At 35.2% G+C, this 27,262-nt stretch overlaps 1 pseudogene; it reads left to right on the forward strand.

Moving 5' to 3' along the window:
* Positions 1–892: 892 nt before the first annotated feature.
* LOC143637781 (uncharacterized protein KIAA2013 pseudogene) lies at positions 893–16,437 on the forward strand (annotated as a pseudogene).
* Positions 16,438–27,262: the final 10,825 nt, after the last annotated feature.

Genomic DNA, 27,262 nt, shown 5'->3' on the forward strand with positions numbered 1-27,262 from the left:
TTTTACTTTCTAATCAGAAGTGACCCGCTTCTCATGGCTAATCTACTTTTGGCCTGGAGTATGTTGAGCTCTGCTCTTTGTTAAGAACAGATAATAAAAATTTTCTCAGCGCCCTCCTAGCCCACTTGGCAGAACATCCCGTTTGCAGGAAAGTCCTCCCAAGGACAGCAAACATCTCGTTTTCAAGCATGTCTCCTTTGCGAGCAGGCATGTCCGCTGTTACCTATCTATACCTTGACAGAATATCCCGTTTGCAGGCAGACTCCATCAAGGACAGTAATAGTAACACAGTCACATCTGATTCTCTACATCTCCCTCCTTTTGGTTTTGTAAAAGAGCCATATCAGAAGCGAAAAGAGAGGTTTCATGTTTCAGTTGCCTTCGCTTTTTTCAGCGTTGGAAGACTATGTACAAAACAAAACACAAAACAAGAATTATTACAGTGTTAACTAAAGAAGCTGACAACAAGGTAGAAAAATGACTGAAAGGATTTAAATTAGCAATACTTGAAGACAATTTTTGTAAAATGTCAGATCCTGTTAATTCAGGTAATGTCTTACTAAAGGTGTCCATAATAGTTTTTTCTAAATTTATAATTTCTAAAGTTAAATTTTGATGTCCATTTAACCGTCTTTTAACAGTTTTCCAGGAATCACTGGTATTATATGGCACAGGAGTCACACAAATACGAGAAGAATTCCAGTCACACTTCAGTACACTTCTGGTAGCCAAGATAGTCACTTGATCGCCAAGCCAGGAAACATTATGTTGTAAATTGATCACATCTGTAGCCAATTGAGAGTCTAAGTCCTTTTGTTGTTGCCACAATAAATGAGCATCTTGATACCATGTTTTCACGAAATTCGCAGTTTGAATGCCTTGATGTAAAGCAATGCCAGCTACTGCAGCAGTGGCAGTTACAGAAGCAACTGCAAAGATTGAAGCTATAACTATTTCTATTAATCTTCGAGAGCGATGTAACAAAACTTGAAAAGCATTGTACAAATGGGTAACAGACAATGAATCAGACAAGTCAAATTAACAGGCAGCCACAATTCTGTGCGAGCTTTAACAATAACTAAAGAATAATTATTAATTTCTATTAATTCCCAATTAGTTTTATTTACACATTGAGTAAGATAACAGTCTATATATGATATTGTTCCCCAAGTTACATTTCATTCCCAGTTTCCAATCATAAGAGAATAAGGGAATTTAACACACATAGAAGCAAAATAAGTCAGATTATTATGTAGATGTACTTCAAAAGGAGAGGAACGGGACACATCTAACATGAATTTTTCAGTCCATACAGTGAGTTTCCCAGATACTGCCCATAATTTCCATATATCTCCTTGAATATTGGAAAACTTTATATGCTGTAACATTGGAGGGACCAAAGCATAATGTTGCATTCTAATTGTCTCATTACCCCAAGCATTTATTGTCCCATTATGTCGATGCCATCTTAAAGTACGATTTGACCAACTTTCTATAAATTCAGAATGATCAGGACTCCAATCAACTATAGTGATATTTTGATATTTGACTACTGTTTTAGGGTGATGATCATGGCATTTTTCCCACTCTAAATGAGTTAAAAAGGTTTCAAAATATTTAGCTGAACATAAAGGAAGATGAGCTCTGACAAAGCATTCTTTAGATGATAGGGATGATTGATTAACATATACATCAGAGGTATTAAATCCTCGGGAAGATATCATGACAGTAAAAACAGCAGTAGAATAACTATGATAATTAACTCCCCAAGTATTATAGGAATGAGTGTCATTATGTGCTATAAGAGGCAAACAGAAAGAATGAGCCCCTATGCACAATGGGACTCCTTCAACAGCTACAGTTATATTTGAAATATTATACAAATTTTTATGGAATGGAATATCTTCAATTCCCCCACATACAGGAGTGGGGAAAAAATTAGTATTATTAGTACACACACGAACTTCAGGTTCTCCCCAGGAAACACTGCGCACCAAAGGAGGGTTTGGAACATAGGCCCAATAAGCAAAAGAATGAGCAGAAACTATACTTACCTGGCAATTAATAATGGCAAGCAGAGCTAAAAAAAGATTAACAGGATTTAAAGGCTGATTTGCCTTTTGAAGGGTTTTTTCAGCTTCTTGAGTCAACTTTTTTATCAGTGCCCATGTTGGGGGTCTGCTGTTTTTGTTGCCATCATAGGAGTTCTCTGCATTCAGTTCTCTGCCAGATCCTGAAATTGTCTGACAAATGGGTCGATCATTCTGTAATTTGATAAGTCTTGAAGGTACCCAGAAAGGTGTTTTACCTGTAGAAATAAGAGCAAACCCCCTTCCCATGTGGTGCAACAACCCAGAAATCCATTCTTTATTATCATCCCTGTACCATATAGGTATTTCCGATTTTAGAAATAATGGCTGAGATTTAAATGTTGAGAAATATTGCTGAGCTGCAGGAACCTTGGAAGCTGACTAGACATTTAAAAAAATTAAAGTTAATAAAGTTTTATGAATTATATTTTGAGGTGAATAAGCCATAGCCATATCCCCCCTTTTTATTTTTAATAAATATATTCTTAACGTACGATTAGCCCTTTCTATAATAGCTTGACCCTGACTATAGTAAGGAATGTCAAATGTATGTGTAATGTCATACTTTTGTAAAAATGAATGTAATTTTTGTGATGTATATGCAGGTGCATTGTCAGTTTTAATTTCTCTAGGAATTCCCATGATAGCAAAACAAGATAATAAATGAGAAATGACTGCATTGGCTTTTTTTTGAAGATAATGCTGTGGCCCATTGAAAATGAGTATGAGTATCAATAGTATGATGTACATATCTTAGTCTTCCAAATGGCTGACTTATAACAACATCCATTTGTCAAAGGGCATTAGGATGGAGTCCCCTTGGATTAACACCAGGAGGACAGTAAGGAATATTAAAAGGAGCACATATGAACAGTTATTTTGTATTTTTTATAAAGTCCTTTAGTGTTTGTATGATGTAAAGCATGTTCTAGATGAGCCTTTTGTAAGGGGAATAATAGTTGATCAATATTTTTATTTATTTATTTATTTTTTATGGTCCTGGCAGTTTAGAATGTGTTCTAATATGAGTAAAATATACTGAAATTTGGCCTACTTTTTTGTTGTTATTTATACATGTACTCAGATAGGACATAGAGTCTTATTTTAGGTAAGTAGGGCTCTTTATAAATTTTAAGTAAAGTGTTGTAGTTTTAAAGTTTATTTTTGTTTTTTTTTTATTATTATATTATAAATTTTATATAAAAAATTGTTTAAGTTTATTTGAGTAAAAACTAACACAATATGATAACACATCTAAAACATGAAATAAAGAAAGGCTGAAAGCTTTTAGCCTTTTTTTAGAAAAATAGAAAAATGTTTTTGTGTTGTATAATATTAACCTTTATGTAGATAAGGCTCTCATTAACTTAAAAAAATACATTTAAATTGTATCTCAGTGTAAAAAGTAACATAAAACTTTATATATCTTATTGATAATAGGCCCAGTTATAGAACATTAAATGATATAAATACATCTCCAATATGTTATTTTTTTAAGCCTAAAATTACCATGCAACCTTTTGGAGAACAACAGCTTGATATAATTTTTTTTTTTATTTTAAACTTTTATCTTAATGACTTATATACCTGGAAAATATGAACACATTTATTTACAAAGAAGAGTAATAGTACCATAATTACTATTGATGTTTTTATATTAATTAAGTTTAGCTTTGAAAGAAATAACATATTAGAATATTGCAAAATAACAGTTGTTGCTTAACAATATTTGTATAATCTTTAATTTTTTTAAGATTATTTGTTCAAAAATTTATATATATAGCCAATGTACACAGACCTTTTTTATCACTTACTTAAAACTATATAGCGAACATACATAGTCCTTCCTTATCACTTGTTTAAATCCTTTTATTTACTCACTTTTAGAAACACATTTTTTTTATTAAATCCATACCTAGAACCTATTAAATTTTTTTTGTTAACCCCTTCTTTATTTACACTTTGAAATGATCCTTGTAAATTTTTGAATTATGTAAATTATTTTATTTTAATAAGAGATATTTTGTTATTTGTAGTACACAATTAATCACATTTGTTTATATTATGAAAATATAGTGTCTAAATATTAGGGATGATAAAGAACCATTTATTTATTTATTTATTTATTTATTTATTTATTTACCAACTTAAAAAATTATTAATAATGTAATTTAATGTAATTTAAGGAGTTAAAAGCATTTAATGGTATATTTAACATTTAGCATATTAACCTTGTAAATCAATCATATATTTAACAAAAGTACTCATAAACAAGTAATCTTATATCTAATTAATTTACTAATTTTATCAAAACATTAGACAAGTATAATGAACAGTGTTAGCCATTTTGTTGTTGTTGTTGTTGAAGAAGAAAAGTGCTAGAACCAAAGCACATCAGTCATTAACATGTTAAAGACATCTTATTTTTTATCTGTTTACCCAGTTTAAATTGAACCATTAAAATCAGTGAATTAAAAATATTTTATGAGCGCTCTTTACATATATATCAATCTTTATATCATGTACATGATATATGGACATACGCACAAATAGACATACAACATATAATACAAAGGTGCACACATAACACAATAAAGGCCTTGTAGCTGTTTTAGGTGAAATTTCCATTGTACTGTTTAAATATTCCACAGTTGATCAAAAATAGAACTGATCAGAAAAACATTAACTGAGGTCTGTAGGATCAAAATTATGAGCTCAAAAAATACAGAATCTAGGAAAAAGCAAGAGTCCTAGAAAAAATAATCGGCCGGTAATTAGAAAGTATCATAAAATTAATTTATTTATGTATTTATTTAATTAATTAATTAATAATTTTTTTTTACAATCCCTTTTAAAATGACCTGCTTTTCCACAATTGAAACAAGTTCCTGATTTATTGGGTTTAAGGGCTCCAGCCATGGCTGCAGCAAAAGCAGAAACTTTGATGTTCAATTCCTCCCATTCCAGCACAAGCTTTCACATATTTACTCAATGAAGTGTTTTGCCCTTTTAATGGCCCCAAAATATGCTTACATTCAGGATTTGCATTTTCAAATGCTAATGTTTCCAATAATACCTTTGTTATTTGATCTTGACTCATTGCCCTCATTACAAAAGTACACGGTCTTGCAAGAAAATCAGTGTAAGGTTCAGTAGCCCCTTGTATAGTTTTAGTAAAGGAAGGTTGTGCCTGACCAGTGGGTATCACACATCTCTAAGCTCTTAAGAAAACCTGTCAAACTTGTTGAAGATCTGGATCTGTATATTGAGCCTGCTCTCTATAGGCACGGTAATTACCCTCCCTCATAAACTTATCCTCCATAGGTCCTGGGGGATTTTGAGCTTCATTCTCTCCAGCTTGTTTTTGTGCCTCATCTTCCCATCAACTTCTCAATTGTAACCTCTGAGATCCCTCCAAAACTGTTTTGGCTAATGTCTCCCAATCCAAAGGAATAAGTAATTTAGAAGTTCCCAAATATTCTAACATAACTAACACAAAAGGAGACTGAGGGCCATATTGAAAGGCTGTAGCTTTTAAATCCTATATAAACTTGTATTCCACTGCAGTATAGTGAACATCAATCATTGGGGGATTTTGAAGGTTTTGTTGTGGTGGATCAACAAAACAACCAGAAGGAGCTGCAAGATCATCATCATCATGTATCATAGTAAGAGGAAATGAAAAACATTGTTGTTCTCTACCCTTATCAATTCTATACTCTGTCGTTGGAAAGAGAGAAGCATTAGAAGGAGTAGTAGGTTTAAGAAAAGACCTTTGTTTTTAATTTCATTTTATCCACAAAGACCTCCATAATTTCTTTCATATTGGAGTCACTATCTGAACCTTTTAAATCTTCCTTATCACCCAGATCTGATTTAGGAGAGTCATCTATAGTATCACAAATATCTTTCTTGGGTTCCGTTTTATTAACCTTATTATCAGATTTTGATGTATAAACTTGACTTTCACATAGAGAACCCTTTTTATTATTGCTCTCTAATAATTGTAATGCCTGAGTAATAGCGTTACACAATGTCCAAATCTTTAAAGAAATAACATTTCCAGCCTGATGTTGTTTACAGAGCTCTTTCTGAACCAATTTTCATTCCCCTAAATTTAACTGGACCTTAGTTTGATACTGGAACCAGTGACAATGACATTTTATAATTTTAAATAACTCCTTGAGTCTCTTATGAGATGTTTTCACACCTATGGAATATAATAATCCCTGTAGTAACTCCACATATTGTTCCTTTAAGGACTGGGAGTTTTCCATGTTAGTTCTGAAAGTCCCCCTAAAGTTTTTTTCAACTTGGGGCGATACCTTTCGATATTTGTTAGTTCTGAAAGTCCCCCTAAAGTTTCTTTCAACCTGGGGCGATACCTTTCGATATTTGTTAGTTCTGAAAGTCCCCCTAAAGTTTTTTTCAACCTGGGGCGATACCTTTCGATATTTGTTAGTTCTGAAAGTCCCCCTAAAGTTTCTTTCAACCTGGGGCGATACCTTTCGATATTTGTTAGTTCTGAGAGTCGCCCTAAAGTTTCTTTCAACTTGGGGCGAAACCTTTCGATATTTGTTAGTTCTGAAAGTCCCCCTAAAGTTTCTTTCAACTTGGGGCGATGCCTTTCAATATTTTTTTTAATCCCGAAAGTCCCCCTTTCGTTTTATTAACCCGGGGTGCTTACCCTTTCGGTGCTGGATCCTGCCGACTACGCCAAATGTAGCAGTAATTCACTTGCAGGTCAGCATGGGAAAAGAAAGAAGAAGAAGAAGCATAGCAAGCAAAGCAGCAGCAGAAAAAAAGTCCTTTATTGTGTACAAGCAATCTTTTTATAGTATTGTGAACACAGAAGGCAGCCTTCCAACATCAATAAATCAGGTCTTTCAGCTAATTAAACATAGCATACAGAAGTTTTACTTTCTAATCAGAAGTGACCCGCTTCTCATGGCTAATCTACTTTTGGCCTGGAGTATGTTGAGCTCTGCTCTTTGTTAAGAACAGATAATAAAAATTTTCTCAGCGCCCTCCTAGCCCACTTGGCAGAACATCCCGTTTGCAGGCAAGTCCTCCCAAGGACAGCAAACATCTCGTTTTCAAGCATGTCCGCTGTTACCTTATCTAAACCTTGAAGGAGCCTCTCCTTTGCGAGCAGGCATGTCCGCTGTTACCTATCTATACCTTGACAGAATATCCCGTTTGCAGGCAGACTCCATCAAGGACAGTAATAGTAACACAGTCACATCTGATTCTCTACAATGCTCTGCAAGGAGAATCATTTTGGCACAGGTGGACTCAAAAGAGCAGACGTACATTAAGGCCTGTCAGAAGGAGGAGCACATAAAAGCAATTGAAAAACTATCTTAACCACTTCAAGTTTGTAATTCACCAATGTTAAGTATTATGCACATTGTTGTGCAACTAGTCTCCAGAATTTTTTCACTTGCTAAACTGAAACTATATCCATTAAACAAAAACTTCCCATTTTCTCCTTCCCCCAGACTTGATAACTAACACTATTTCTCTGAATTTGACCACTCTGTACCATATGTACGTGAACTCATTTAACAGTATTTTTTGTGACTGGTTTGTTTCCCTTAGTATAGTGTACTTAGTAGTTATCCACAAAGCACACGTCAAATTTTCCTTCTCTTTTAAAGCTGAATAATATTCCATTGTATGTATATTCCATATTTTGTTTACCTGTTGATGGATACTTGGGTTGTGTTACCTTTTGGCTATTGTGAATAATATTTCTATGAACGTGGGTCTTCAAAAATCTTTTCAAGATCCCGCTTTCAGTTCTTTTGGATATGTTCCTAGAACTGGAATTGCTGGATCATGTAGTAATTTTATTTTTATTTCTTTGAGAAACAACCATTTTGCATTCTCACCAATTGCATAGGGTTCTGACTTCTCCACATTTTAACACTTGTTACTTCCTGCTTTTTAGACAGTACTGATCCTTATGGGTGTGAGATGATAATCTCATAATGATTTTGGTTGCATTTCCCAGAGGATTAGTGATGTTGATCATCTTTTGATATGTTTGTTGATATTTATATATCTTCTTTGAAGAGATGTCTATTCAAAGCCTTTTCCTATTTTTTGATCAGACTGATTCTTTGTTGAGTAGTAGATCTATAAATATTCTACAATTAAACCCCTAATCAGGTATATTATTTGCAAGCGCCTCCCATTCCATAAGTTGCCTTTTCACTGTTGATTATATTCTTTGATGCACAGATTTTGATGTAGTCCATTTTATCTACTTTTACTTGTTTGTGCTTTTGGTAGCGTAACCAAGAAATCATTGTTAAACCCTGTGTCATGAAGCTTTTCATGTTTTGTTCTAAGATTTTTGTAACTTTAGGTCTTATGTTTAGGTCTTGGACACATTTTAAGTTTTGTATGTGGTGTCAAGTAGGGGCCATACTTCATGCTTTTGCATGTGGATATACTCACTTTTGTTGAAGAGATTGTTCTAAAGGCATGCATTTCAATCAACTTTTAAAATCTAGTTTGGCTTTTGTTTCTAATTTGTTAAAGATACATTTTTTTCCATTTAGCCTTTGCTGGTTTCTTGTAAAGCAATTTATGGGGGAACACTAGACAAAGCACTGCTGAGAAGAGCAGAACAGAGCTGGTAATGTTATGTACCCACCAGAGGTGGGCAGTTGCCAAGTACCCATAGTTTGGGAGGGCGTGAGTGGGAAGTTTATCCATTTGTCCATCCATCCATTAAGTCACAATCACATTTCATAGATAAAGTTCAGGGAGGTACAGTTGTCTTTGTGGTTGTGAAACTCAAACCTCATCAGTCTGACTTCACTGATTTCATACATCTTTGTTCTTCACAAATCATGCCAGATTCTTAATTCTTCTAGTGCACCTTTAGTAGGCTTAATGGTACCAAGCTCTTCACTGCTACATGCTTATCAGATGCCATTCATTTAGTGTTCATACCCCATAGATGTAAAGCTTAAGCATAAACTGGCAATTGGTTGAATCGGAGAAGGCAGCCATTCCTTTCCAGATGTTTTAATGGCGCCCTCTTGTGACAATAGTTGTCCTTAGGGCATAAATAGTTTGCTTAGAGGGAAGGAGGGCCAACTATGTTCTTTCACTGGGTTAGCCCTGAAACATGCTTTTTGTGGTACTTGGTCCTTACTCTAGTTTACTGAAATACAGAGGGATTAAACAAGGTTAAGAGATTTGTTCAGCTTCACCCGAGAAATTTAAATCCGGACTTTGAGTCCAAAACCCTTTCCTTAGAGTACATTCCAGATTACATTCCTATGTTAAAACAATTCAATAGTAGGATTTATTTAAGAATGTCTTATTTTAGCTTATCCTTATTTATTTTTTCAGTGAATATTTTTGAGGATGGTGTTTACAAATGATGTAAAAATCATGAACATGTATCTGAGATATATCTAAGAACATATGGGAGAATTTCATTCTTTCCTATGGAAATGGCATTTGGGATAAATTCTGAAGCAAAACTAAAACTTGAGAAGGTTTTGGAGGAGACAGCCCAATTTTCTGAGGCCTCCACTACCTTCTTTTCCCTGTCTGGAATGCATCCTCCCTTGGTATCTTTAGGGTGCACGCTCTCCTTGCTGCGGGTCTTCCCTGACCAGCCTGGTAAGTTTAGCTTAGTGTAGAACACTTGCCTAGCATTCATGAGACCAAGTTCCATCCCCAGCACTGGCAGAAAAACAGTTGCCCTTGGCCTGGGTTTCATCACACACACACACACACACACACACACACCCCAAGTGAAATGGCAACCTTCTTTTGCCACAATCCCTGTTCTCCTCCATCCCTTGCATTATCTCCATAGCACTTGTCTCTAACCAAATTTAAGCTTTATGAAGGCAGAGATTTGAGTCTGGTTGTTCTTTGAGTTACCCCCAACACCTAGAACAGTGCTTAGCATGCTGATACACTATAAATATTTGCTTAATGAAAATTCTAAACAGTATTTGATTAAAAGCTACATTTTTTTGAGCACAGCAAGAAAGAAACAGATCCTCACTTGCATTTTAGAAAGATTAAACCAGACACAGTATTTGGGTTGTACACTGAAGTCAGAGATTGGCAAGGTTAAATGCCTCACAGGGGCAGGCAGAAGTGTGGATCCAAATGAGTGCAGTCAATAAATACAATAGTGAGTGAGTGGTAGGATTTATGGTTGCACATCTGTTCAAAGGAATTGAAATAAAACAACAACAACAACAAAAAAATCTGCCAGGAAGATTTGGCTCTCTGGCTACCTGTGTGACTAAGTTGAGGAACTGTTCCAGATCAGATCTGCATTGTAACAGAATCACCAGGAATGCCCTGTGCTGCTGGGTGGGGCTGGGGAGCATGGAAGGGCAGGACTGGAACTAAGTGTCCCAGATAGAAAAGGCTGCTTTCCAAGTGAGAGGTCCTAAAGTGTAGTCGTGAAAGCACAGAAGACAAAAAGGATTTAAATTATTTTCTGAGGTAGAAACAGGTGACAATGAAGTCTGTTTTTGTTGTTGTTGTTGTTTTTAAGTGATGATGAAGCTTCTTAAAACAAGCAGGGAAATGTAATGTTTATGAAAAAAAAGTCATAAATTTTTGTTATAAATCAAATTAAATTTTGTTTTTTATAAATCAAATTAAATCTGAGTCCCCAATGTGGGCCACCTAACAGGGGGTTCAAATTCAGTCCTTCCCTGAAGTTATACAAGATCCAGGGAAATAGTCTGGTCCCTGGAAAATACAAGAGGGACTTTGTTGTCTTCATTCCATCGTAGTCACTGTTGAACTCCATAGCAATGGACCCTGAGGTGTCCTTTGAAGACATACAGCACTGCAGATCCTTAATTTTGGCCTGAGTAGTAGTTTCTGTAACTGAAGTTCAGTGCCTGGAGTCCAGCCTGTCTTACACTCCATTCCTCTTATATCTCAATAGAGCGAGGTTCACATCCCTCCTGTTCTCAGAGCATACTGATTTATGTTTCTCTTCCCCTGCACCCATTTTTTTCACTTTATTCATTTAATTAAATGGATTTTATTGTAATGGCTGGAAACAAAGTAAAACATACAAATGTGCCTGAAAAAAATATAAATAATATTCTATCTTTAAAAAAATCAGAGCATTTACAATGTTTAAAAATAAATCAAATGATCTATTTTAAACATTTAAAAGTTCTTCAGCTTGGTCATCATTGAATATTATGTTAAATTCATTTTGGTCATACAGTTGAATGCATCTTCACTATCAGGGAATTTCCTTTCTCTAGGACTCAGACTTGTGGGGAAAGAGCTAGGAGAGTGGTTTGATTGCAAGCAGCAGGTTTTCTATCCTACAATACACTTATGTGAACACAAAGACTTAGGAAAATAGGTGAACAAAATTCAGATCACTGGAAAGAATTTTTCAACTTCTCCTCATAGCTCAGTTTTCCTCATTTGGAAACACTGTTGTGAAGATTGGTTTAGATACACGTGTTCAGCGCAGTGCTTGTAACAACGACCACTTAATAATGTAGACCTTTGCCATTTTTTATCTCTGTAATTATCCTTCTCTAACTAGAACATGTTCCTTTTGAGGAAATGACTTTCCACAGCTCATCTAGCCAAATGACTCAAGAGAGCTGCCATTTTAGGATGAAGACTGAATTGCATAGCCACAGTGACAGAGCTGCTAATGGTACCCCGTTCCCTTGCCATAGGTACTTATTAGGCAAGGGCTGAGCACATGTCCCTAGCCATGAATACATGTAAACTATTAAGTGCTGGGAAGGAAAACGATAGGGGGATTTGAGTGTCTAAGAAGCTGAGTCTAAGGTTATTGAACCTTGGACAAGGCTGGTTTTTTTTTTCCATTTTAGGCCTTAGATTTTTCTCTTCTATACAATGAAAGGACTGCTATGGGGCTCCAGAGGGCCACATCTTGACTTCACAGGCTGTTTACAGGATTCCTGTTGGCCCTGCAGAAGGGTCAGAGAGTGCAAGATTCTGTTGTAGCTGCTGTACATGTCAAAGCACACCTGCTAGTTTCTTTGCATCTTTGTCACTCACATAGAAAGTAAAGACAGTTCCAAGAAATTGCCAACTGAATGCTAGCAGAAATCTGGAGGCTACTTTTATGGTTTGGGTATGAGCTGTTCCAAAACAGACAGCTCATGTGACAATGCAAGTAAATGTTCAGAGGTGAAATGATGAGATTATGAGAGCTGTAAATATGTGGATTTAGTCAATAAAATGGATTGATAATTTGAATGGACTACTGGGTGGTAGCTGTAGGCAGATGGGGCATGGCTAGAGGAAGTAGGTCATTGGGGGATTGCTCTTGGGGAATATATTTTGTCCCTGGCTCCTTGCTCTGTCTCTGCTTCTGATGGCCATGAACTGAGCAACTTTCGCTCTTCTGCCTCTCTCTGGCCCAGAACAATGGAGTCAGCTGACCATGAATTGCACCTCTGAAAGCATGAACCCCAAATAAGCTTTTCCTCCTGTAAATCGTTATTAGGTATTTTGATCACAGCAATAGAAAGCTGACTAAAACAGCTACTAAAAGTTTGCAATTATGAAAATACACAGGGCTCTGAAAACCAAGTTGCCTTCTTGGGTTGTTGCCTATGTTTGACATCAAAGTCTGATCTGAAATTTGTATAAATATATTTTAGTGTGGACCTAAGCGTGTTTGACCATAGGGTTCTATTTCAGACATCTTGCTGTCGTTATTTTAAAAAAAATTCTTCTCTATAAAATTTTTGGTCACAGGAGTTTTGGATAAGAGACTGTAGACCTGTCCTATTACCTTTATCCAGTGCTCACAGGGACAAGAGATTTCCTCTGTGTGATCTCATAGTCTTAAAAGCTATGTGATACTGGCCTGGCAGGTATCATCCTTATTTTACTATGTTTAGCGGTTTTGTTTACCACATTAAGATATCTTATCAGATAAAATATATTAAAAAATATGGCTGAATGTGGATGAGTGGAGATTAAAAAAAAAAGGATGGTGTGACAAAATAAAAAGCCTGTAAATGCTGGGCATTGCAGCACAAACCTGTAATCTCAGTGACTCAGGAGGCAGAGGGAGGAGGATACATGTTTGAGGCCAGCCTGGACAACTTAGTGTAAGACTCTGTCTCAAAATTACGAGGGTTGAGAATGTAGGTTGTAGAATACCCTTGGATTCAACCCCCAGTACTGGCAACAAAGAAAGAAAGGGAGGGAGAGGAAGGAAGAAAGAAATGAAGGAAATGAAGACTGTAGGTTGAACAGGAGGAACAACACACATATTTTAGGCACTCCTTTGGTTGATACACAGTATGAGGTACTGTTGGAGATAAGGAAATGCAAGACCAGGCTTGGAGGAGTTTGCAAAGAAGAGTATTTAGAAGTACTGACAGATATTAGCTTGGCTCAAAGCATTAAATTAATTCTATTGCTTTCTCCGCTGGATACAGGATATACCTCATGAACATCAACATGGACAGAAAATGACAGTGGTTCAGAAACACTTTTCAAATTTGTAACAAGAAATATAATTTCTAAAAGAAACAGATTGTCCCCAGTTGAATACTAGTCTTATTATTCAAGCCACAGAACTGGACTTGGACCTGTGTGTAATCTAGGGGGTGATATATAGAAGCACACAACCAATGGGAGGTGCTGTTACTCTGAGAGCCATCTAAGGAAAGGAAGGTTTTCTAAACTTCCAAAAAAATTGTTTTACCAGCATTGGGGTTACTATTACTGTGCCTAGACGAAAATGCACCTTTTAAAGGCACACTCAAACTTTGCTGACGGGACTGCAAATTGGAACAACCACTCTGGAAAACAGTATGGAGATTGCTCAGAAAAACTTGGAATGGAACCACTATTTGACTCAGCTATCCCACTTCTCATTTTACACCCAGCATATTAAAATCAGCATATTAAATAAAATCAGCATGTCACCTAGGTGCCCTTCAACAGATGAATGGATAAAGAAATTTTGGTATATACACATTGGTAGAAGAATGAAATCATGGCACTTGCCAGTAAATGGATGGAACTGGAGAATATTATGCTAAGTCAAATAAGCCAATTCCCCCAAACCAAAGGCCAATGTTTTCTCTGACATGCAGATACTAATTCCCAATTCGAGGAGGAGGGTGGGTAGGGAAGAACAGATACTTTGAATTAGAGGGAAGTTAAAAGCGGGTAGGGGGTATGGGGGTAATAATAATAGAATGAATTGGCTATTACCACCCTATGTGCATATATGTTTACATGGCCTGTGGAACTCTGCATTATGTACAACCAGACGAATGGGAAAGTATACTCCATTTATGTATGATTTGTCAAAATGCATTGCCATGTACAGTTAAGTAGAATAAAAAAAAATACCCTTTTCTTCTCAGTGCAAGTGAGAAGAAATGGGGGCAATACAAAGTACAGCTCAGGATTTATTCCCAAAGGCACAGGGAACTAGGAGAAAGTAGCCAAAGGTAGGCTTGCTTGCCTTTTAGAGCAGGTGAGACAAATGTTCACAGGTCAATTGAAAAATCTAACTTGTTTGACAAGCAGATGCTTTGTTTTCAAGAGGCATACTGCCAGATAGGGAAAAGAATTCTGTAAAACCAAAAGGGCATCTGTGACCCATGCTATAACAGAAGACTAAGGATGTTTGACCACAGTAATTCCACAATTTGGAAGTAACTATTGCTTCTGGCAGATGACTTATTTCCCTATGCATACGTAATGGAAAAAATATGTGCATTTCACAAAAAATGGGGTCATCCTGCTCTTTTCAACCACAGGTATATCTGACACAACAGTAAGCTGTGTCATTCTCTTTGGTTTGGTACTTGCACTAGCCACCCATGAATTTTGCAGGTATTAATATGCTTTTTAAAATGCAAACAACTGTCACTTAAACACTAGAGGCAAATGTAGGCCTCAGCCTCCTGTCTTGCCGAGGGGTCTGGCTGTGACTGTGTGTTGCTGCAGGAGGACTTTCTGTCTCACGGGGCAGACTCCACGTCTATCTGCAGTGCATTCAGCTCAACAACCCAACGCAGCACGTGGCCGCGCTGCAGACTATGGGGCTCACTGCAGGAAGGTTCTGAAAGCCTTCACCAGCATCCTGGAGAAGGTCGGAGATCATCAGTTCCTCCTCTACTCGGGCAGATCCACATCAATGCCCTCTCAGCAGGGGCACCTGGTAGTGGTGGCTGCCAAAAAGCTAGTAAACCAGCTCCAGGTGGCTCCCAAGACGCAATTGGGTGAGATGGTCCTCTGGGTGGTGTATGTCTCAGGCCCCATCAACCCCTAAATTCTCAAAAGCAAAGCCGCTAAGGAGCTGAAGGCACTCCAGGACTTGGCCCCGAAGGAGATGCTGGAGCTCTTCGAGATGCCCGCCGTTGAGCTGCTTCCGGACTACCAGCGCCTCTGGGTGCAGCTGTTTTGCCCAGTGGTGGAAATGAAGATCACCAGACGCCCACAGGCCATCAGGCTTGACCCTGCACCTGAGACTCTAATACATGCTCTCCTGTTCGCCAGCCCCTCTGCTCAGTCCCTCCTTGAGCCACAGAATCGAGACCAGCTGGAAGCCAAACTCAACTATGAAGACCACTGCTTCAGCAACCACACCACCATGCACACCAAGAACCTGTGGCCCGCCCAGCTGTCCTTGGTGCAGCAGATCCTGCAGCACTCTGACCTGTGGAGGCTGATCCCCCAGAAGCAGGCTGCAAGGGCCTGATGAAGGTGGGCGCTCAGGGCGTCCTTCAGGGCATGATGCTCAGCTTTGGGGGGGCTGCAGTTCATGGAGAACCACCTGCAGTTCCAGGGCGACCCGGACGTGCTGCACAACAGCACGGCATCCGCTACAAGAACTATCACATCGACCTGACCGACGCCGAGGGCAAGCCCTACCTGCACGTGTCTGTGAAGTCCCGCAGCCAGCCCGTCAAGATCTTCGCCTATGAGGCGGGCTGCCTGGACAACCCAGTGGAGCTGACCTCGGCCTGCGGGAGCCACACCTTCTCAGTCATGGTAACATAGCCCATCAGGCCGCTGCTCCTCATCTCCACTGACCTCACACACCTGCAGGACCTGTGGCACACGCTGCACCTCAAGGCCATTCTGGCCCTCAATGAGCACATGGCCCAGCAGGACCCAGGGCTGCCCTTCCTCTTCTGGTTCAGCGTGGCCTCCTTCATCACCCTCTTCCACCTCTTCCTCTTCAAGCTCATCTACAACGAGTACTGCCCCTCTTCAGGAGCAAGGAAGACCCCAGTGTCTGAGAAACTGCGAGTCCTGCTTTCTGCCACTGTTGCATAAGACACCATCTGCTGCTACAGACAAGGGATCCTTTGGAAGCACCTACCCTTTGTGCCTGTCGGGGACAGTGACTCAGAATTGCTTATAGATGCCTGCTTGCATTGGAAGGAATAAGTGTCCCCGTGGGGAGGGAGGGGCCAGTGGACCTGTAAGCCTTCCACTCAATAAAGTGAACCTGTGCAGAGCGTAAAAAATATATATATATATATTGTTTTCTAGTGACTATGGTAGAGGAGTCTTAACTCAGAAAAACATCAACTAGCAAGTAAAAATGGTCTAATTCCATTGACTAATCTCCCTTACCCTGAGTGCTTTCTAGTACTTTAGGTGCTGGGTTACCTTGACACTTAACACTCTCCCTTCTTTTGGTTCAATAGAATTGAGTTCAGACTGTCTTCCCTACTAAAATAGTCTTCAATAAAGTCTTCTTTAACTTTTTAACTAGTCCAATGGAAGGAAATAAAAAGATTCTATGAATGGTAAAGACTTAGAAAGAAAACACTTTGAATATTATGTTGTATGTCAATGAGAGAAACAAAAACAAGATAAAAACCCATATAGCATTTTTGGCAGGAAGTTTTGGTAAAGTGGTTTCTATAAAATGGCAGAAGAGCAAGGGATGGATATAGGAGGATATAAGTCATAGCGATAGGGTTGGAGGTAGGTGGTCCAGCCTTTTTATGATCTGCCTTCCCTATTAACCTTGAAGGGAATGTAGATGACTTGTAAAAGTTCTAAAAAATTGTCTTTTTTATAAGAATAAGAATGGTTTAGAGAGTAGGTGTGTTATCTTATGATCTTTCCTCCTCCACCCATCTTGCTCAGAAGTAAGAGTAGACATTTGAAAACATAAAGTGAAAGGAGATAAGTCAAAAGAGTTTCATGTTAGGACAGATCTACATAGTTAACTTCATGCCCCAAAGAAGGAGTAGTGGTACAGTTATTTTTACAAGTCAAATATCAATTGTTCTGTGTAATAAAATAGAAATTGTTATTTAAGATTAAGAATAACAAAATAACAAGAACTAGGAGAAATCATCAATGTATATTTTTCAATGTACTGAAAGAATTTTATAAAAGAGTATAACTGCATGTCTAAAATAGGTTTTACTTGTGTTCTAAAATTATTAATATTTCTTACAATTAGTAATATAAAAAGTAAAGATTGGCTAGGTCTCCTGAGAATTTTCTAAATTTATTTTGCAAGGAAGAACACCTGTAATTGTATTTTATGTCTAATTTGTCTGTATTTAACAAGCCACAATATTTTATTTAATGTTTATTCTCTCAAAGAAATCTCACTTAGATGAATATGCTAGAAGAATTTTTTAAATGCAGTTTGAGTTTATACATGCAATGTCTTTCTATGGCAATATCAACCAGTGTTAATTTATATTTAATTAAAATAATTACATAATGTTCTGCATTCAGGATATGTTCAAAATATCAATTAAGTGACCAGAACTGAGAAATATAAGCAACTGGGCAACCTCTTCATTATGGTAATATTATAATCATACAGATATCACATATTTTCATTTGATGATGTAATTTTCCAGTGTAGGACTTCTCAGCTGTTGTGTTTTCTCTGATGTATGATATTGTATTTTTTAAATTCTATGTAGAAAAGTAAAAAATGAATTATAACTTCTTAACCAATATCAATGATTCATGATCAATCATTTTGTGTTTCATTTGATGACAGCATTGCACTGTGTATTCTTGTAGAATTATATCCTGTAATGCAACCATAAGAATATTAGACTTGGAATTATTGTAAAGGAATCAACAGATCATACTCCAATGCACAATGATTTATTTCAATAGTACTGTTAGGATTGCAAAGCTTGCAAAAATATTCAGTAAAATTCTCAATCCATGATGAAAAAATAACTTGCCTGGAACAGAAAAGAATTTCCAGGAGAACAAAACTATTTAATGTATTTTATAGGTAATTATTCTTTGTTGAGTCACAATTACAATGTTGATGATTGTTTTCACTAGCAAGTTTTGATAGAAAGTACACAGGCATTCAGAAAAATGCATTATTTTGACTAAGTCCTTTTTTTCCTCTTTGCAGATTTGATCATAGTTGATAAAACTTTACCTGCATTTTAGGGTTTCTGGGAGATTTAATTGTTTAGAACTGGCTGGTGATATATTTGTAAGTTTTCTGTTTTAAGACTTCCTATAGTCTATTAATTAGTTTTTCACATAGCTCTACAAGATGCAGACATTAAATTTGATGTAATATTTATAGGTTTATGGTACATGAATCAGTCAATACAAGTATTTTTTGAATGACAGTACCTATAATTTAACTTTTCTTCTTCTTCTTCTTCTCCCTTCCTCAATCACATTTATTTTTTTCTTTCCTGGAATATGTTTCTGCATACTTTATGAACACATCTTTATTTTTAGTGTGAAATTTAAAGTAATATTTCACATTTTTTTATTCCTCAAAATTTTCTGATTGAGACCTTCTTTTATCACAATAAAATTATTTGTCCATCAGTTTTAGAAAGTTTTTCAACATATATTCTCTCATTTTACAACTTCACATACATATATGATGGAGCTATCCCAGATGGAATTTGCCCTAAAAGGAAACTTCAAATAATTATTGAAGTACTTTACCCTTTTGCTGTGGAAAAAGAAAGATGTGTATGCTTTTATCACTTTTGAGTATATATGACCTTAGTTATTAGTTTTTCTAATAAAATATTTGTTATTCTGTGAATGGAAATTGTGAAATCCCTCAAAGGTATATCACATAGTTTTACTGCCGACCCCTCCTTACACTCACTGGTCTTCCTCAACAAGGGAAAGCATGAGGTGCCTGAGGGATGAAGTGTATTATGTTGCTAAATATGTGTAATTCATCCTTATGCTTTTTATGCTTGGAACACAGCTTGCCTTCAGGGCACAGACATGCTGTGTAATGTCATGCAAGACATTCTGCCATTTTGGATGATTGTCCACAGTTATTTACCAGAGACTGGATCAATATTTTTTTTTCTAATTCTGAGGTAAAAGTTAGTAACTTTTAAACTAGGAACAATGATTTATGCCAGTAAGGCCTATGAAATGGTTATTTTTATCTGTCTTATTTTATCTCTTTATTGATTCAGAACATAGGTGGAGAATAGTGTGACTTTAAAACTTGAAACTTTCATTTTATAATATATCCCAGGCAATTGCAAAACAATATATGTGCTGCTTAGTTAGTTGGTTAGTTAGTTAGTTAGTTTGTTTGTTTTTCTGGCCAAGGTACAAGGTAACAGGCATAAAACAGAGACCTTGACAGGGTCTTAAAGGGAAGGATTCTTAAAGGGTAGCTTATACATTAAATCATCTTCAGAATATTAGTGATAAAAAATATGTCTGAGTGGTTTTCAACCCATAGACTAAAGTATAACATAAATGAACTTTGCAACAATTTTGTCACTTAAGTAACACTGATTTGTGTACAAAAGAGTAAATAACTACAGTTACGAGTAGTATTCATGGAGGAGCAAATATGTGAGCCACAAGACAGAGGAGGCTATAGAACTAATAAACACCCTGGGAAAAAGCTTCCAGTAAGGCATGCATCACCTTTGGCAAAGAATTTTTCATGTCTCCTCAGCTGATATAAGCAATTTCAATAAAATATGAGAATTTAGGGCTGGGGATGTGGCTCAAGCGGTAGCACGCTAGCCTGGCATGCTTGTGGCCTGGGTTCAATCCTCAGCACCACATACAAACAAAGATGTTGTGTCTGCCGAAAACTAAAAAATAAATATTAAAAAATTCTCTCTCTCTCTCTCTCTCTCTCTCTCTCTCTCTCTCTCTCTCTCTTTAAAAAAATATGAGAATTTATAAAATTCTGTGAGGGATATGATTTCTCAATGAAGATTTAGAATAATAGGTCCAGAAGAGATAATTGTTTTAGTCTGATCAGTTAAAGTGCCACAATACCAATTCTTCCTGATCCTGGGCCCAGAAACCCATTCCTTCTGTGTGTTGTAGTTGCATTCACAATTCCTAGCTAATTCCACATCTCTCATCATAAGAAATAATGTCAGCACTATTGTTAATCACAAATTCATGTGTCAATTTTATAATTCCTGTCTAATTTCATCTCTCTTATTAGAGTAATGATCACAGCGCTATTATTAATCACAAAAACACTTCTTTGAAACTAGTTTGTATTGAAGCAAAAAAAATGTTCCTACTTACGTAAGTACATTTTGGGTAGTTATATGTCATTACTAATATCATGCTGCATCACGATACATTAAGTCACCAAAACTCCTGGCTTGCAATGACACTCCCAAATGACCTTACTTGGCTGTAGTTGTGAAGTGTGCAAGTGCAAATATTGCCTGCAATATGAAGAAAAGTGTGAACAATGGTTTATTTTTAATGCAATGCTATATTAATAATTGGAATTTTTAAAAGTAGAGGACAACACATTCTTCAATTCTTTAGGCAATAAATGCTGCCTTCTAGAATGTAATCTTTTTCAATACTGACCACAACTCTGACATTTATGCACCACTCCTATTTCTGCAGGAAATACTCTTTCCTCAACTGGCATGCCAAAGTCCAACCTAGAGATCATGATATTTCCCCATGGTTCAGAGAAAAATATGACATTAATCATAAGGGTCTATAGGTAGTGAGAAGCAAAGATCTTATAAACCATAAGAAGTGACAGATATGCCCTCTTTCACAGGACTACTTGACATATGGCAGGGAACCTCAAAAACAGGTAAACTGACTATCATGCATGCCACTGGTGTGGACCCATAATAACAATGATACTGTCACAATACATTGTGTTAGAATCCCTGTACACTGGAATGTAAGGAAAAAATAAGGGCAAGAATTAGGAACTGTTAATCCAAGTTGATTTATGGACTCTAAATCAGAGAATGGTTCTGGCCCATGTCTAAAATGACTGAATATAACCCTATATCACAGTTATCACTATTCCAGTGGACCGATTTCAAGGCATCTTATGAAATGTATAAAATACTAGATAATAGGAGATATCTACTTTTCAGGACATAATTTGGAAATTCTAATCCACTGGTTTGGGGCTCAGGGTTCTTTTGGTATCTGATCAACCCCATATTGGTGTGATTTAGAGAAGGATTTTCAAAATCATCCTAAAGGAAAGAAATAGCACTAATGTCTAGACATAACACTTCTGCTTCTGATATGTTTTAGGTCTCCAAAAGAAAAACTTTTTCAAATTTGCTGAAAGTAGGAAGAAGAGGAAAGGTGAACATTTCTAGCTTGATTTAAACAAACAGAAAACACTAATTTGGTTTTTAATCCTAAATTTTGGACTTATAAAAACAACTTAAGCAGTTAGTTAATATTTTAATGATCTTTTACAAAAATCTTTACTCTAGAACATATAGCCACTTGAAAAATTCTGTGGCAGGAATAATTGAGAAAATGGATTTAGTGAATTTATGATACAGTGAACTCTCATTAAATAATAATATGGTTTTGGCTTAACTCAGAAAATTATGCTGAAATGAAATTTTGTTATTTTGATGAACTCTTAAGTAAAATTTCAGGAATATTACTGAACCCCCAGTTCAGTGGAAAGGAAATGAATATTGTGAGGTAGACTGAAGAACTTCACTTTCACTCAGGGGTGTAACTGGAAAAGACAAATGACTAGGTAGAATATTGCTTATATTGGAGTCCAAGAGATTTTGCAGCCTTAGAAAAACACAGGATGCATCAATCATAATGTTACTGTAATGGAATAAATTACTTTGTTTTATCTTTTTCCATGAGGCCAACAAGTTATTTTTCATATTTTAAAAGACTATATGTTTGCTTGACTCTATTTTTACAAATTTAAGGATTTACATTTAGGTCTTGGGATAGCATACTATTTGCTTGTAGGAGATAATTGTGTCATTCTAAAAGAAATGGTATTTAACATCCCCAAAATGCAAAATAAAAGAATCTAAAATGTCAGTAGAATGTCATAGTAATTGGGCAATTGCATCCTTTAAGCATCTATATTATGTTCCTGAGAGGCTAATTGCTTTTCCTCTTAGAATGAATGGATGTAGTAATTACAAATTTGAAGATTTTGGCATTTGTATTTATTTTGTGTACATACAATATATGGTTAATATATATCAATTCTAGTTAGGGCAGAAGAGGTATAAGGAAAGAGAGGTGGCAGGGGATTAGTAAGGTAGGTGGAATGTGATAGACATCATTATCAAAAGTACATGTATAAAGACACAAATTGGTGTCAACATACTTTATATGCAACCACAGATATGAAAATTTGTGCTGTATATGTGTAATAAGAATTGTAATGCATTCTGCTGTCATGTATTTTTTAAATCAATAAAAATAAATAAATAAAATTACAACTCAAAAATAATATATATGTATGTGTATAACATATATACATAAATATTTGTATATGCCTGCCTTTGCATATATACATATGCATGTGTATACATATTTGCTTCTATGTATATACATTAATGATTACATGGAAATGTTAAAATAATTTTTGAAGGAAAGTAAAAATATTAGTTTTGGGGCTTATTTTTGATTGCCTTAGGGTCAGAACATCTCCAGTAAAAGATTGTCAGAATATTTTGAATGAGAAGGCCCCCATTGTATCTTATTAGGAAATAATGTTGGCAAATTTGTGTAACTCATTTGTTTATACAGTGAAGTAACTATTTTACCCATTAATTATTTTATTTTGTTTTTTTCTGAATATATTTATAGCTGACTAGAAAATATGAAACAGATTCTAATAAAAATTTTAGTTCTTCCCTATATTTCTAACAGCCTCTACATAGAGGTTTTGACGTTTGCTCAGTATTTAGAATGTCATAAAATAACTTCTTAAGTTTCCTCTAGCGAGTGCACAACAGATAATTACACTTTGATGGCAGCATTTGACCTCCAGATATGCCCCAAGGCACGTCTTAGCCTTTTCAACAAACCGTTTTTTTTTTTAACATTGTAATAAACAAGCATTTGCTCCACTTAATTTTTCCCTTGAATTTTCCTTGTCTGATATTAATATTGTCAATATGATTCTTTTGCCTTTATTGTGTATACTTTTGCCTGTCCCCTTTAAAGAATTATTTTCAAATTTTCTGTGTCACCATAAGTTTATGTCTATTGTAAACAAAATGCAAATTATTGATTACTAAAATCTAAAGATCTTTATCTTTTGTGATGAGAGTTATAAAATCATCAATAGTTACTGTGAGTTTAATGTTCTTGTTCTGGTCACTATGGTCATTTTTCTGTTATATATGTATAGACTTATGCATGTGCTTTTCCATTTCTTTATCTTAATATAGCTTATTGTAAATGCTGAGATTAATTAACATGTGCTCATTTATTTCTAAAAAAGTAAATGAATTAACTCACCTTGTTATCTCTTCTGGGAAGCTACTGCAAGAGGACATCACAGACTGGATTGCTATGGATATTTAAGGATGCATAAACAGTTTGCTGAAAGATACACAGAGTATCCTTTATTGGACATGATGTTATCAAAGTATTTCACAAGTTGGAATACTTTCAGACTTTACTAGTTGAGAATTCCTAATGTAAAAATATGAAGTCTAAAATGATCTAAATCCCTTTTAGATTTTAGAATTTTTCATTAAAAACACTCATCCTATATAACATAGCACTCATTTTTAATTTTACAAATGCATATTTCTTTGTGTCGTAAGTCTGGAAAACAGCTTGTTCTCTAGTATAAGTAAGTTTATATCAAGACCATATAGACAAAAAATGAAGCATACATAGATGTCTTTGGTTACTCTTCCTAAAATTGTGCATATCTGGCATAGTCTGGTAATATATGATTTACTAGACTTTTGGGGATCAGGCCTGATGGTCACAGAGGTGGCATCCTCTATATTTGAAGTTATATTATGAGTAATATGTTTATTATATATAAATATGGGATATAGTATATATACTATATATATATATATATATATATATATATATATATATATATACACATAGGTACTATATCCCATATTGATAAGATACTTGCAATTCAGAGCAGTCTTTGCCATCAAAAGTATTGGAACAAATCTAGGTTTTGGGATCCAAGAAAGAAAATGTGCCGGAGTAGTTTGTATGAAACAAATATTGAAACATAAGTTAAAAGATAGGGAATATCACTTAAATGGTTATGTAAATTAAATGAGATAATTTAGAATATATTTTCAAATGCATAACGACTACATACTATTAAAAAACAACACTGTGGATCATTTTATAGATAGAGAAGTTGTATACTGATGTAGGGTGCATATTTTTCCCTAATTCATTTGATTATATTTTTAATTTTAGAATACCATATAATATTGTATTCATCTATTTGGCTGTCTCTTGGCCACTCAATTTTTACTTTTGTATTCAGTGTCTGTACATCTCATTGTCTAGTCATCTTTTTCTTTTTTCTACCTATCATTACTTAACACTTACTAATCTTTCACATTAGTGCAGTAATTTTTAAATAAGCTCTTCCTATAAGAAGCCTATCTTTGAAATCATGATGATTCTAGAGATGAGCTTGTCAGATAGGCACAGAAAGATGCTCAACAAGAAGTATTTACTGGCTTATGTGACCCATAGCATAAAGATCAACTTATGAAAGTATAATGAGGAAAAATGAATATGGAAGAAAATGAGCTGATAATTGACATAAAGTTTGATCATTTTTAAAGCATATTTCATATTATGTTAATTTAAAGGAAGTCAGTTATTAAAGCAATCCAATTCTATGTTGCAAATCTCATATTCACTTTTTATTATTTCTAAAATTTTAATTCCAAAATATGCCAAAATTAAAATGTTGTTATATTTGTATATTTTTGTCTTTGTCGTTTACTGGTCTCTAAAATATTATGTGCAGCTTTTGTATTTTTCTCTTGATAATTGCTTTGCATAAATTACATGATTTTCAGTGTCTTTACCTAATAAAGGCAATGAGCAAAAGTAAAATGCAAATGACAGGAGCTGATGCAGCAGTGAATCATCCAAATGCCTGATTCCCTTGATTTAAACTGCTGCTGCCATAGAAGCAACTATTTGTATTCTGACAGATGGTTCCAGAACCCATTGTCTCTTTCAGTCTTTCTGGAATTCTTTGTTTTTTACCCCCCCTTTTCTTCTCATTCCCTCATTTATGATAAAAATCATCATGCTTGTAAGTGCTAATTCTTTTTGAGCATTATCTTAACATCAAGTTATCATCTTATCACAGTTGGAAGTTATATAATTCTCCCCAAAAAGAATAATAGAAAATATCCAAAAACTTATATCAAAAAACTTATATTTAGGAGCTCTATAGATTTTACCCAATTTAACTCACTTATTTAAACTTTAGTGCAGTATTCCTATTCCCTTTGAAGATGTTAAACATCTTTTTTGTTTCATTTAGCAGAATGGTGATCAAGTATTTTGTATTTATTTATATTTATATAATCTACATATTCAAAATTTTATTTTACCCAAGTGTATATTTGCATACATTTCAACAGGATTAAATTTATTTGTGCATTATTTGTCTATTGATGTTAAATAGAATAACACAAATTCGGTAAAAATGCATATTTATTATTTGGATGCTTTAAAGGTGAGACATTTAAAATGGGTCTTAGTGGGGTAAATTTGAGGTGTTGACAGGATTGTGTTCCTTTTGAATCACTAAAAGATAAGTCTGCAATGGCCAGTAGACTCACATATTGTGTCACTTTGCAACTTACTCTTCTGTGACTCTCTTCCATATTACTAAATCAGATAGTCACCCCTCAGATAATCACCACATCATCTCTACCTCAAAATATAAAAATATGCTTAAGAACAACTTTAATTCTATTTCAAACAATATGTCTGCTTGCATTATCACATAACTATTTACAGGTTCTGCAGATTAGAAGGATCTTTGATGGGTATTTATTCTGCTTATGACTATGAATAAGAAAAAAAAACTTATTCGTATAAACATGTATACATTTACATGTACATACACATATATATGTACATACTGTGAAAACATACAAATATATGTTTAGATATATGTATAAACAGTTTTCACAAATAAATAACAGCAATTTCTACTCCATCTTTAGTTCATGAGAATTTGTTTTGTGTCCTCATCAATACTATGTATTGTTTTTGTTGTTGTCGTAATTTCTTACTGGAAATTTAAATCAGGGACACACAGAGACTAGGTCACACATAGTTGCTTAGGGCCTTGCTAAGTTTCTGAGGCTGATTTTAAACTCAAAATTATCTTGCCTTAGCCTCCCAATCCAATGGGATTAGAGGTGTGTGCCATGGCACCTTCTTCTATTTTATTTTTATATTGAAATATATATTACTTCTAAAAGTAATTTATACTTGATATTAAGAAAGCATAGAATACCATTTTCCCCCACAAATACCGCTTTGTGGGGTTTTTTTTGTTTTTGTTTTTGCTTTTGTTTTGTTTTTGGAAAAGCTATAATTTTTCTATTTCCACACAGTAGTGCCAGATATATACTTTATTGTTGTCTAAATGGCAAGTTGTTTATTATTATTATTATTAGTAGTAGTATTATTAGTATTATTATTAAGCTATGTCTTAGTTGCAAAAATTTATTTGTTCATATTATTATAAGGTATATACTCTTTTCTATAACTTCATAACATACAACAATGTGTATGAAAATGACCTGTCGGAAGTTGGGAGGAGATGGGAGGTTTCATGGGGTTAGAAATGATGGTGGAATATGATGGACATTATTATCCAAAGTACATGTATAAAGAAGTGAACTGATGTGAATATA

This window comes from Callospermophilus lateralis, unplaced genomic scaffold (genome assembly GCF_048772815.1).
Source record: "Callospermophilus lateralis isolate mCalLat2 unplaced genomic scaffold, mCalLat2.hap1 Scaffold_130, whole genome shotgun sequence".
In the NCBI taxonomy this organism is placed as follows: domain Eukaryota; kingdom Metazoa; phylum Chordata; class Mammalia; order Rodentia; family Sciuridae; genus Callospermophilus; species Callospermophilus lateralis.